Raw genomic sequence first — 11,352 nt, 5'->3', positions numbered from 1 at the left:
GCCCCGCAGCTCGTCCCCCCGCGGAAGCTACTTGCGCCCGGTACCTCCCCCCCTGCAGCTGGTACCTGTGACCCCCCCCCCACCCGCGGCATCTGTACCGGGCCCCCGTTGTCCTTGGCTCCACTGCCTGCCCGGCTGATAGCGACACCGCTCCCTGTCCCGCCGCTCTCCCTCCCGGACTCACCCTCATTCCCCGTGCCCGCCCCGCTGCCCCCACCAGCTACCTGCCCTCCAAGGCCAGCCCGGGCCGCTTCCTCCGCATATGTGAACAACGCTCCTCAATGGCAATTGAACAAAACACAGCGAGCTCCGCCCCCTCCAGCCACGATCCTCCCATTGGCCAGGTCTGCAAGCCGCTGACCTCTCACCCCCGCCGCCATAGGGCCGCACTGCACACTCACCCCGCCCACAGGGGACGGACTAGCCACTGGAGCGCTTATACAGCAGCGATGCCCCATTCAATGCCCCTTTCCGGACTACAACTCCCAGAAGGCATAGCGGCCTCACGGCGCCATATGCCGTGCACATGCGCATGCGCTCATGCAAGGCGCGGGGGGAGGGAGGTGTCTGTTAAGGAAGTATTGCTCTGTTAAGTATCGCGTGCTCTGGCTGAGATAAAATGTCAAAATAGCCCCGGCTGAAACTGCAAAAGAACAGCCTCTCCCGAGCCTTTGCCCCTCTCGCATGTGTATTAATTCATTAGCTTGAGGTGAGATGTGGACGCATGCGCAGTGGTAATACGGGGGTTAGTGATGCGATCCTTGTTGGGAAATGGGCATGCGCGCTTCAGGGAGCGTGGAGGTGAGGCCCGGTGCCCGGCCTACCCCCGCCCTCAATTCTTCGGGTTTGTTATGGCCATTGCAGTGCTTGCGCCTCAGCGGTGGGGAGGGGCTGGGAGACACGCTCCACAGAGCCTGTGGGCTCAGACAGCCTGGGGCAGGGCAGTTGAGACACACACGCACACCCAGTGCAGGTGGCCTCAGAGAGGCTGGCGATGCCGGGTGAGGGGATTGAGACACACACACACACCCAGTGCCAGTGGCCTCAGAGGGGCGGCTGATGCTGGGTGAGGGGATTGAGACACACGCACACACCCAGTGCCAGTGACTTCAAAGGGGCAGCTGGTGCTGGGTGAGGGGTTGAGACACACGCACACCCACTGCCGATGGCCTCAGAGGGGCTGGGGGATACCGGGTGAGGGGATTGAGACACATGCACAACTAGGGCCACTGACCTCAGAGGGGCTGGCGATGCCGGGAGAGGTGGGTTGACGCACACACCCAGTGCCAGTGACCTCAGCCTCAGAGAGGCTGGTGATGCTGGGTGAGGTGGGTTGATACACGTGCACAGCCAGAGCCTTAAAAAAGGCTTGCAATGCTGGAGAGAAGGATTGAGCGATTCTCCTCATCCTTCCCTGCAACTCCAAGATCCTGAAATGCAGATCCAGGCTCATTCTAGATGGTGAAAGGTACCTTGCTGGCAGCAAGGTCCAATGCCGCCTTCATAGAGAGCAGCCTTCTGTCCCTTCTAAAGTACAGCAAAGTCCCAGCCAATCCTCAGGAAACCTTTCCAGCTCCTCTGGTGTCAGAGCTCCCATTTTTGAGTGATTAGCCAAGAACTGCTTCCATTACAGCTGGACCTCACCCATTTGCACTTCAAGCAAGGTCACACGCTTGAGACAGTCCTGGTATTGCGGGTAGAAGATCTCCTATCTGTGGCTAGCAGGAGGATTTCATCCTCCAGGGTCCATCTGTAGCAGTTGATACCAACCATAGTAAATTAAATTGCTAAATTAATGGAGATATCCCATCTCCTAAAACTGGAAGGGACCTTGAAAGGTCATTGAGTCCAGCCCCTTGCCTTTACTAGCAGGACCAAGTACTGATTTTGCCCCAGATCCCTATGTGGCCCCCTCAAGGATTGAGCTCACAACCCTGGGTTTAGCAGGCCAATGCTCAAACCACTGAGCTATCCCTCCCCCCATGGTCTGTGACTTGACTTCTCACCTCAGACATGTAGCAGAGGTTGACAGGAAAGACTGAAAAGTCTCCATTCTTTTCTTTAAGGATGCCTACACAGATGGATGAAGAACACTAGTCTCCATGGGAACCATTGAGGGAAATTGTGAGTCACTGTGACCTCAAATGGCAGCAATATGCAGACTGGATGACATTGAGATTCTCCCCTCATTACAAGATTATTATTTTTTTTAACTTTTAACATTCTTGATATATTCTCCATAACTAATTTCACTTGACTTCCTGAATAGATGTGCACACTTACTTTGTGCTGTACTGCACGGTTACAGTTGCACTGCTCTCTGGTTGTCTTATCCCACAGTTCCCAGCCCTCTGGCTTCCAGGAAAACCTTAGGGGAACCCAGGGGAATTGTGGGAGAAGGCATCAAATACTTCTGGAAAACTCCCATCGTTCCACATCCCCATTTTCTAGTCTCTCAAAATGGAGGACAGGATGGACTGGTTTTGTTTCTTATTATACAAGAAAGGCTTCTATTGGAGTGTTTGAAAGGCAGTTCCAAGGCAGCTACAATAAGAAGTGGAGGGTGTTTGTTTGGACAGCACTAAGACTGAGAACCCAACAGGGCAGAGATTGTCTCTTATACAGGGCCTGGGATAAAGCAATTTCAGGGGCCCCTTCCATAAAAAAAAGTTGCAATACTATAGAATACTATATTCTCGTGGGGGCCCCTATGGGGCCCAGGGCCTGGTGCAAATTGCCCCACTTTCCCCCCCTTTGGGCAGCCCTGCTCTTATATGTCTACATTTATAGCTACTATTACCACAATAATGAATTACAACTACCCTTAATAGAATCATAAATTAAAATCCTTTTAATAGATTTTTGCTATTTCCACCTTCCAGTGCTTGTAGATATTTATAGTAATATAATGTTACAACACTACCTTCCTCCCAATCTTTCCTATGTATTGATTGTATCTGACTACACTGTAAATTTGTGATGCATCATGAGACTGCAGTGGCGCAAGAGCCAAACCTAACAGATTCCGATGCAGAATCAGGGCCCAAAATCATCGCTATATGTGTCCATAGGAAACCTCTATTTCATACTGTTTGTTTTTCATGTTTTTAATTCTAGCACTAGCATATGGCCAAATCAGAATTCATTTACCCCCCAACGCTATTTCAGAATTTCCTTTGTCAGGTTTTGCTTTTCTTCTTTGTAAGCCCGATGGCACCCAGTTTGTTTAATTTATCCCCTGTATTTTTAATGTCCATGTTGGCATTAAAACCTTCCCAAACAATTTTGTCAGGACACCCTTCCCATATCATCACAGTATAATAAGTTATCTTTGAAACAAATGACCTCTTTGTACACTACCTCTTCAAGCACTAGTTTACTTCCAAGATTTTCTGAAGAGATTACCTACAGTACACAGGTCTCTCCTTCAGCTCCTAATGCTGGTCCTTGAAATAGTTTTTGGTTGTATTCATCTTGCTTCTGGCCTTATCCATTCTAAACACATGAGAAATTGTATTCCATCTGTTTTCATGATCCTGTCCATGACCTTGTTTGGCAGTGATACAGCCATATCCTGCAATCACTTTTGTACAAATAACTCCCTACTGAAGACAACTGATCCCTGGGGCACTTCACTGCTAACCCTTTTCCACACTCAGAATTGGCCATTTAGTCATACATGTAATCAGTTTTTAACACTTTATAATTTTACCTTTCATGCCATAGTTACCAAGTTTCTTTAGTAGATTCTTCTTGTGTGGGACTTTATCAAAAGGCTTTTGACAAGGTCTCTAATCAAATTATATCCTTGGGTTCTCTTTTACCTATTGGTTTAACTTTTTCAAAGCATCCTAACAAACTTGAGGCATTATGTATGCTTAGTGCTGCCACACTGCTTTGTTCCTATCATGTTATAGGGAACAAAAGTCTTTGCAGTAATGATTTTTTCAACTCTTTTTCCAGGTCCTGTAGTAAGGTTCATCGTCTATACCTCTTAGATCTTCTTTCAGAGTAGCAGCCGTGTTCCACTCTATATGCATCCGAAGAAGTGGGCTGTAGTCCACAAAAGCTTATGCTTTAATAAATTTGTTAGTCTCTAAGGTGCCACAAGTACTCCTGTTCTTTCTTAGATCTTCTGTCTCCTTCCCTCCTTTAACTCTCACAAGTCCTTACCTTCATTTGCTCCCACTCCCTCCACTGACATCTCTTTCTGCAGCTCTCCCTGTCTGTTTCTCCTGTCACAGGTAGGAAAGGCTTCCAGTCTATTTTTCCATTACCTCTGATCGGCCCACTCTTCTCTGTCTAGCACATAAGCGGTGGGGATCTGAACCATGAGCAGGTAATTGTACCAGGTGGCACACTCCTCCAATCACCTAATGGCTTCCTATTCTATTTGATGTGAGGCACCAACAAATGGACAAGCTATGTGGAAGATGCCTAAGTAGCATAGGCACCGACTTTTACTTTTCTCCAGGGGTGCTCACCCCCACTTTGCCTGGGGCCCTGCCCCCACTCAACCCCTTCCTCCAAGGCTCCGCCCTTGCTCTACCTCTTCCTGCCCCCACTCCGCCCCTCCGAGGCTCCCGCCCACCCGCCGCTCTCTGCCCTCCCCCAAGCCCTTTGCCAACAGCAACGCCCCCATCAGCTGTTTAGCAGCGACGCAGACCCACATCAGCTGTTGGGTGGCAGCAGCGGGACCCCCACACTCACATCAGCTGATCAGTGTGGGTGGGGAATAGCAGTGGCCAGGGGGTGGGCTATTTTTTTCCGTGGGTCCTCCAGCCCTGGAGCACCCACGGAGTCGGCGCCTATACTAAGTAGCACTTCCACATTAGCAGGGGGCCCAAAAACTAGAGACTAGCTTGGAAGTGAGGAGTTAAGAATCATATCCCCAGTCTGAAACAGGGCAAGTGGCAACTTTAACAAGTGGCATCAAGTGTTCAGCTATGGTCTCTCCCCAGCTTCTATACCAACAAGAGTAGAGACCCGGCAAAGATCTAGATTATAGTTGAGGTCTTAGAAAGTGTGGACCCAAAGTTCCTCTGCGACAAGGTTCAATAGTAATCATCTAGCACTATACAGAGCTACTGTACGAGATGACTATTCTAAAATACCATTTTCTGGATTATTTTATTGGATCCCACCATATACTCAAAGTACCGGATTAAATGGGAGTGTATTTTGTTTATACAGATAGATACCAGTTTAACAAACATTATCTGGGATGATATAGGTATACTCGATCATGCCTCTGTGCTGGGGGCTGGACAAGATGAACTACTGAAGTCCCTTCCAGCTCTACATTTTGAAGATTCTAGAATATATATTAAAAATATCAATCTATACATTTTGGGCTAAATCATCCCTTGCCCTGTATGCCCATGCAGGAGCGTTAGATGGAGTTTAAAACTCCCATAAGCCACCTGGATCTTGGGTCCCGTTGTACAGTGGTACACGGGTACTTCTCCCTCCTTTGCTGAAAGAGGAAAGCGAGAGCCTGTGCTTTGCCTCCTGCTGACGGGTGTGGTGGAGGAGAGCTGAGTTAGGGTTAGAATGTGAGGGAGCAATTTGCTGCCACTATAGGTCAGCAGTGAATTATTACCAGCAACTAACCCCCCTTCCCCACCCCTAGCAAGGAGAGAAGCAGGGAGGACATTGTGCCAATCTAACCCATAGATTTTTACATAGCCTCTGGGTTCATCGTGGAATCGAATCTTATCTTTAAAAAAGACAAACAAGCAGTGGCGCTGGAACAGTTTTTAGAGTGGGGTGCTGAGCTGTGCCCCCCCTTGCCCCTGTCCACGCCCCTCACCGCCCCCCCCAGAGCTGGGGCCAGGAGCAGGGAGGGCGTGCGTGCGGACAGGGATAAAGGGGCTGAGGCTGGAGCCACAGCTGGGGGTGGGGGTGGAGCCCGGGGGCACAGGGTTGGCAGCCAGGATCCTGCATGTGGGCTGGGAGCCAAACGCCCGGGAATGGGGCAGGCAACTGAGACCCCGCGCAAAACCTGCGGGTGCTGCAGCACCCCCCACGCACCTACTTCCCACGCCTATGCAAACAAGAGAGAAGCAGTAAAGTGAATGAGATGCCATATTTATCCACAGTGCAGAATGATGTTAAATTTCAGGTGTGCGTTTTGCATTAACTAAAAAATATTTTGCACCATATAATGATGCAGTAATCACATTTTAAAGTGTGAAGTCATTAACTTTACTAATCCAAAAGCAGCTGAGCATATGCATAACTGCTCCACACTGTTTCTTGTGTATCTTAAGAGCTGAGAGAGTAATGCAGATAAGCAGTCTAGAATTTTACTAGCAAATTTCAGTTAAGTTACATAAAATCATAATATTCCTCTTCTGGCCATTCATCTGTTCCCCTGTAAAATACTTATGATACAAGTGGGGCCTCTGTTTTCAGAGACCGGTGAAATTTATGAAGCCCTGTCAGAAAGATTCCAGACGCAATAAAACCCTAGCTGATCCTCTTTGTATCAGGGACAGTTTGCAACCCCCCTTAGCTGGCAAGCAATCAACCTGGATGCCATCTCCTAGCCCATGAAGCCCAGGCCGGATTTAGGGGCAGGCGACCCAGGCAATCACTTGGGGTGCTGGGTTTGGGGGGCACCAAGCTCAAGGTGCTCTTTGTTGTTAGCGATAAAAGGGAAAAAATGTTTGAGGTAAAATGTTTCAGGTATTGATGTTTGTACATTTCAGTTATTCTTAAAATTAAAAAGTTTCTATAAGCTTAGAGGGGGGAAAAATTATTTGCTTATCTATCTTATCTAGTGTGCAAATGTATCATCTTATTTGACGGGGTAAATCATGCATCAAAGTTATGGAATGGGCTACAAATGCAATAAAAAATAAGGTAGTCAAAAGTTTAACAAATGAGGAGGGGGGGAAGAGACTGAAAATGCTCTTCGTGTGGGGCACCATTTGGTTTAGCGCCAGAGCTGATGGAATCTTCTTGGGTGAAGAAAGAAACCAAACTGGTTCTGTAGTCCTACTTAGAGCAGGTTCTGCAATATTTTTTAAGAGTCCCATGACATCCCTCATATTCTAGTGGGATATGGGAGTGGGAATTTTTAGCATGGCCTAATTTATCAAACTGGCTTTTCACACTTCCCCACCCAAGTCTATTTGTTTGGCAATCCTACAGCTAAATGTCTGGATTCTGATGGTATGGGGAAGTCCTGACCTAACTGTGTTTGCCTTTTGGTGGGTTCTAAAGCTAGTTTAGCTCTGACTGTTCTAACAGATTAAGATTTGCTTGTCTGTAAACTGCTTTCCCTTACTGTCTGTTCTCTGGAGGAGTTGTAGTGAGTAAGATAAAGCAATAAGAATGCTAAATAAAAGAATCTGAAACTGAGAAACAAGGCAATTTGCAAAGGTCATCTAAATATAAAGAAACATGGGGCCAAAATTTTGCCCTGAAAAGATAATGTCAGGTGCAGATGCCTTGTGTATGCAGACAGAATTTGGCTAGAATAATTTTGATCCTAGAGAATCTGGAAGGATGTCGAAAGATAAATTTGTTGCAAGCAGTTCAGTTTTTGGGGACGCTTTTGGTAATTTCTGAGGGGATATGTGACATGAGTCATAGGTAAATAAAGTTAGGTACAACTACCCAGGGTATGCTTTCCCAAAACATCACTCTGACATTTTTCACCACTATCCAAGATTGAATTATGTCAAACCACCAACAGCCATTTCTCCTCTGATGATTTTTATTAGCTAAAATATTTTTAAAAATGAAACCATATTTTCCAAATTTTTGGTCTCTTGTTCTATAACTAGGTTCCCAGAAATCTATTGGGCACAAAAGAAATGAACTAATTTATAGTAGCATCCCTATAGTAGCATCCCTGCAGGATAATTTTGGACGGATGGGGTACTCACAGGATGGGAATTGTCTTGAATCACACAACTATGCATTTTCTTTTGTTCTGTTCAGAAATCTGAGAACTGTGGTGAGCATGTTGTGCTGTGGCAAGGAGCTTTATGTCAGGCCTCAGTAACTTTTACCTGTTCCCAGGAACCAAAGTTCCTTCAAACTTGAAAACTTTACTGGAAATAAAGAGATTTTATTAGCAAACGTTGTAGGCCAGTAATCTGTTTATTTCACTTTATCTGATACAAAATATTCAGAGCATTACTATCATCGATAAAGGAAGAAACCATTATAGTTTATGATGATATTCAAAATTATGATTACGGGCCAAGTTTTCACACAATCCTCAACTCAGTTGTCTAATTGTGGGTATAATAATGCATGCCCAAAATACTAGGCATACAATCCTTTACCTAGAGTTTTGCATGCAAAACCTCTTTTCTATGCTCCCACTGCATCTTCTCCCTTCACACATTATCCCTGAGTAATCTCATCCGCAAACACACATTCAGCTACCATCTCTATGCTGAGGACTCATAGATCTCTCTCCCCAGACCTGTCTCCTTCTGTCCAAACTAGCAGCTCAGCCTGTTTCTCTGACATCTCCGTTTGAATGTCTAGCTGTCAGAACTCAATCTCTCCTCCGAGCTCTTCCGGCTACATCCTCTCTCAATCACTGTGGAGATCACCACCACTCAGGTCTGTAATCGGGAAGTCATCTTCAACTCCTTTTCAGGCTATGTGTATATCCTGCCAATTCTTTCTGCATAATATCTCCAAGATCAGACCTTTCCTATACATCCGTACAGCTAAAATCTTCATCCAGGCGCTCATCAACTTACTGCAACAGCCTTCTCTCAGGCAAATGCCATCTTGCCCTGCTCAGATCCTTGCAGAATGCCGCTGCAAAGAGAATTTTCCTCGCTGCTTTGACCATGTCCTCCCTCTTTTTGCATCGCTCCACTGGCTCCCTCTTCTCAGACACAGCAAATGTAAGTTGCTTGTTGTCACTTTCAAGGGCCTTCACAGCCAATCCCACACTATCTTTCATTCTCTGCCTAGGCATAAACTCCCCTCTCTACTCGGCCAGTGATGTCAGTCCCATCACCTACTGGTTAAATTTTCAAACAAGCACCTGTGCGCTTTCCTGTACGCTGCCCTTCACGTTTGGGAGGAGTCCCCTGTAAACATCTGCAAAGCCACTCGTTATCCTCCTTCAAAACCTTCCTCAGAATTCTCCTTCATCACGACGACAATGATTAGTCCACTGGTACAGTGATACCACTACCTACCGTGCTGAGCAGTAGTGTTTCATTGTTTTCTTGCGCTCCACCATGTCTGTATCCATTTGTTGTTTCTTGTCTTCCACTTAGTTTGTTCTTTGCTCACCTTTTTGTTGTGTGTATGTATGCACCCAGCACAATGGAGTCCCAGGCCATGAGTAAGAATCCTAGGCATTACAATAATAATCTGTGCATGCAAAAAAGTATAGTTACATGTCTAAGTATTCTGCTTACTGCAAATATGCAAATCAGGGGTTACATGCAAAAAATTGGATGCAGAAAAATATTGGACATGCAAAATTGCACATGTAACCCACATGCCTCCTGGGTGTGGTGTTCTGTCCCATCTAGTGGCACTGAGACCACTTAGAGCGAGATTAATGAGTTTTCTCTATAGCCTTAGCTAAGAGCTATATGGGTTTAGCTCATGCGGTAGAGGCTCATGCACTAAGATCCCAGGTTTGATCCTGTCTGGAGTCGGTCGGTGTTACACACACACACAATTTTAGAGGCCACTACAAAAATAAATAGTGCTTGGATGTTTAAAGTGAATCATCATAGATTTTCTTTGTCCGAGGAGTGAGGAGCAATTTCTGAATTTATATTTTCTGCTCCAGTTCATTTTGAGCTTTTAAACGTAAAAATGTTGATTTATAGCAAGAAAAAAAAGTATCTCAACACCAAATTTTGAGAATGTGGCAGTCTGATGTTTGCTGTATAAGTAGAGTATTGTTATATTCCTATATGTAGGCATAATATATTAAGAATAAAAAGCAAATCTCAAAACAACAGCATAAAGCTCTGCCTTGGTTTTTTTCATAGTTACTAGTCCTATACAAATTAAAAGCACATTAGCCTTTCTGAAAATAAATCTGACTGCAGTTCCACCTTTTCTCTTTGGAGCCTAAGTTTGCAGATAGCCATGGCATTCCACTGGCTAAGCCACTGGAGTAAATTTCCTGATTTTGCTTGGTTGCTTAATTTCCTGTTGGGCTCACATTTTGCCTAATTCAAGACAAAAAGACCCCTATAAACAGGATGAATGATTGAAACTGCAGAACTGGACATAGTAATTTGATTTCAGTTCAGACTTCAGTATGTGCCTGCCTGAATGGAGCTAGAGTTTCAGAGAAGTATATATAAGTGACTCCAAACATAGCCTTAATTCAGCATTTTCCCCCTTATTGAACTACAGTCCTGTTTATCCAGATATCTGCAATTTAAACTCATTTTCAATTTTCTAGATTCAGATTTTAATTTGTGCCAAAGACAAGTGTCTTCCATTCCATAGCAATCAGCCACAGGTCTTTAAAAACTGGTTGTCACAGGTCAGGCCCGCGGTCACTCCTGCACATCCCCAGGCTCAGGGCTGCACAGCCTAGCAGCCAGTCAGTCACTGTCAGGATAGGGGGACCCAGGCCCTCCCGCTTCACAGGGTCCCAACCCAGGACCCTGTCAGTGGCAGGGTTGCCTGCCACCAGCTTGGCAGGGATCCAGCCCAAACACACCAAGCTAGCCTCCCGTTGTCCAACCAACTCCCCACAAAGACTCCCTGGGTTACTTCCTACCCACTTCTCCATATCTCGTGGCTTCCTAGTTCCCCCAGTTCCTTCTCCTTCAGTAACAGCCAGAGCCTGAGGGTTGCTGTCAGCTGGCTGGCCTCCACATCACAAAGTGCCCCCAGCAGTACACCTCCTTCCCCTACAGCAGCCAGCCCAGACTGACCCAGGCTGCTCCCTCTTATACTGGTGTTGCACTTCGAACATGCCCAGTAGGGCCCTGGGGGCGTGGCTTCCTCAGCCCACAGTCAGGGGTTAACCCCCGCTGTCCCAGTGCAAGGCATGGACGCCCCATCACACTGGTAAAGAAAATAAGGAACTGGAAGCTTTTAGTGAATAATATATATGGAGTATTAACACATATTGCTAGAATGCCTTTGGACTAAAGCTGCATAATTTGCATCATTATTGCAGTCTTTAGCCTCTCATTCAGCTGTTCAACACATGGAAGTGTGTAGGGTTACCATACGTCCGGATTTTCCCGGACATGTCCGGCTTTTTGGGCCTCAAATCCCCGTCCGGGGGGAAATCCCAAAAAGCCGAACATGTCCGGGAAAATAGGGACGTGCTGGGCCGGGGGCCGGGCCGGGGCCGGCGGTGCTGGGCCGGGGGTGCTCGGC

At 46.5% G+C, this 11,352-nt stretch overlaps 1 protein-coding gene and 1 long non-coding RNA gene across 4 annotated transcripts in view; one reads left to right on the top strand and one right to left on the bottom strand.

Moving 5' to 3' along the window:
- Positions 1-326, bottom strand: part of FAM53A (family with sequence similarity 53 member A) — a 101,968-nt gene extending 101,642 nt beyond the window's left edge. For all 3 annotated transcript variants that reach the window (XM_034771565.1, XM_034771571.1, XM_034771569.1), the window contains exon 1: positions 225-326. The gene's annotated coding sequence lies outside the window, so the exon portion shown is untranslated. The remainder of the gene's footprint in view (positions 1-224) is intronic.
- Positions 327-615: 289 nt separating this feature from the next.
- LOC117878314 overlaps positions 616-11,352 on the top strand; it is a 22,474-nt gene continuing 11,737 nt past the window's right edge. Inside the window, exons 1-2 of the long non-coding RNA XR_004645950.1 lie at positions 616-709; positions 2,067-2,124. This is a non-coding gene — a long non-coding RNA (uncharacterized LOC117878314). The remainder of the gene's footprint in view (positions 710-2,066; positions 2,125-11,352) is intronic.

This window comes from Trachemys scripta, chromosome 5, assembly GCF_013100865.1.
Source record: "Trachemys scripta elegans isolate TJP31775 chromosome 5, CAS_Tse_1.0, whole genome shotgun sequence".
Lineage (NCBI taxonomy): Eukaryota > Metazoa > Chordata > Testudines > Emydidae > Trachemys > Trachemys scripta.
This window is presented reverse-complemented; position numbering and strand designations above follow the sequence as displayed.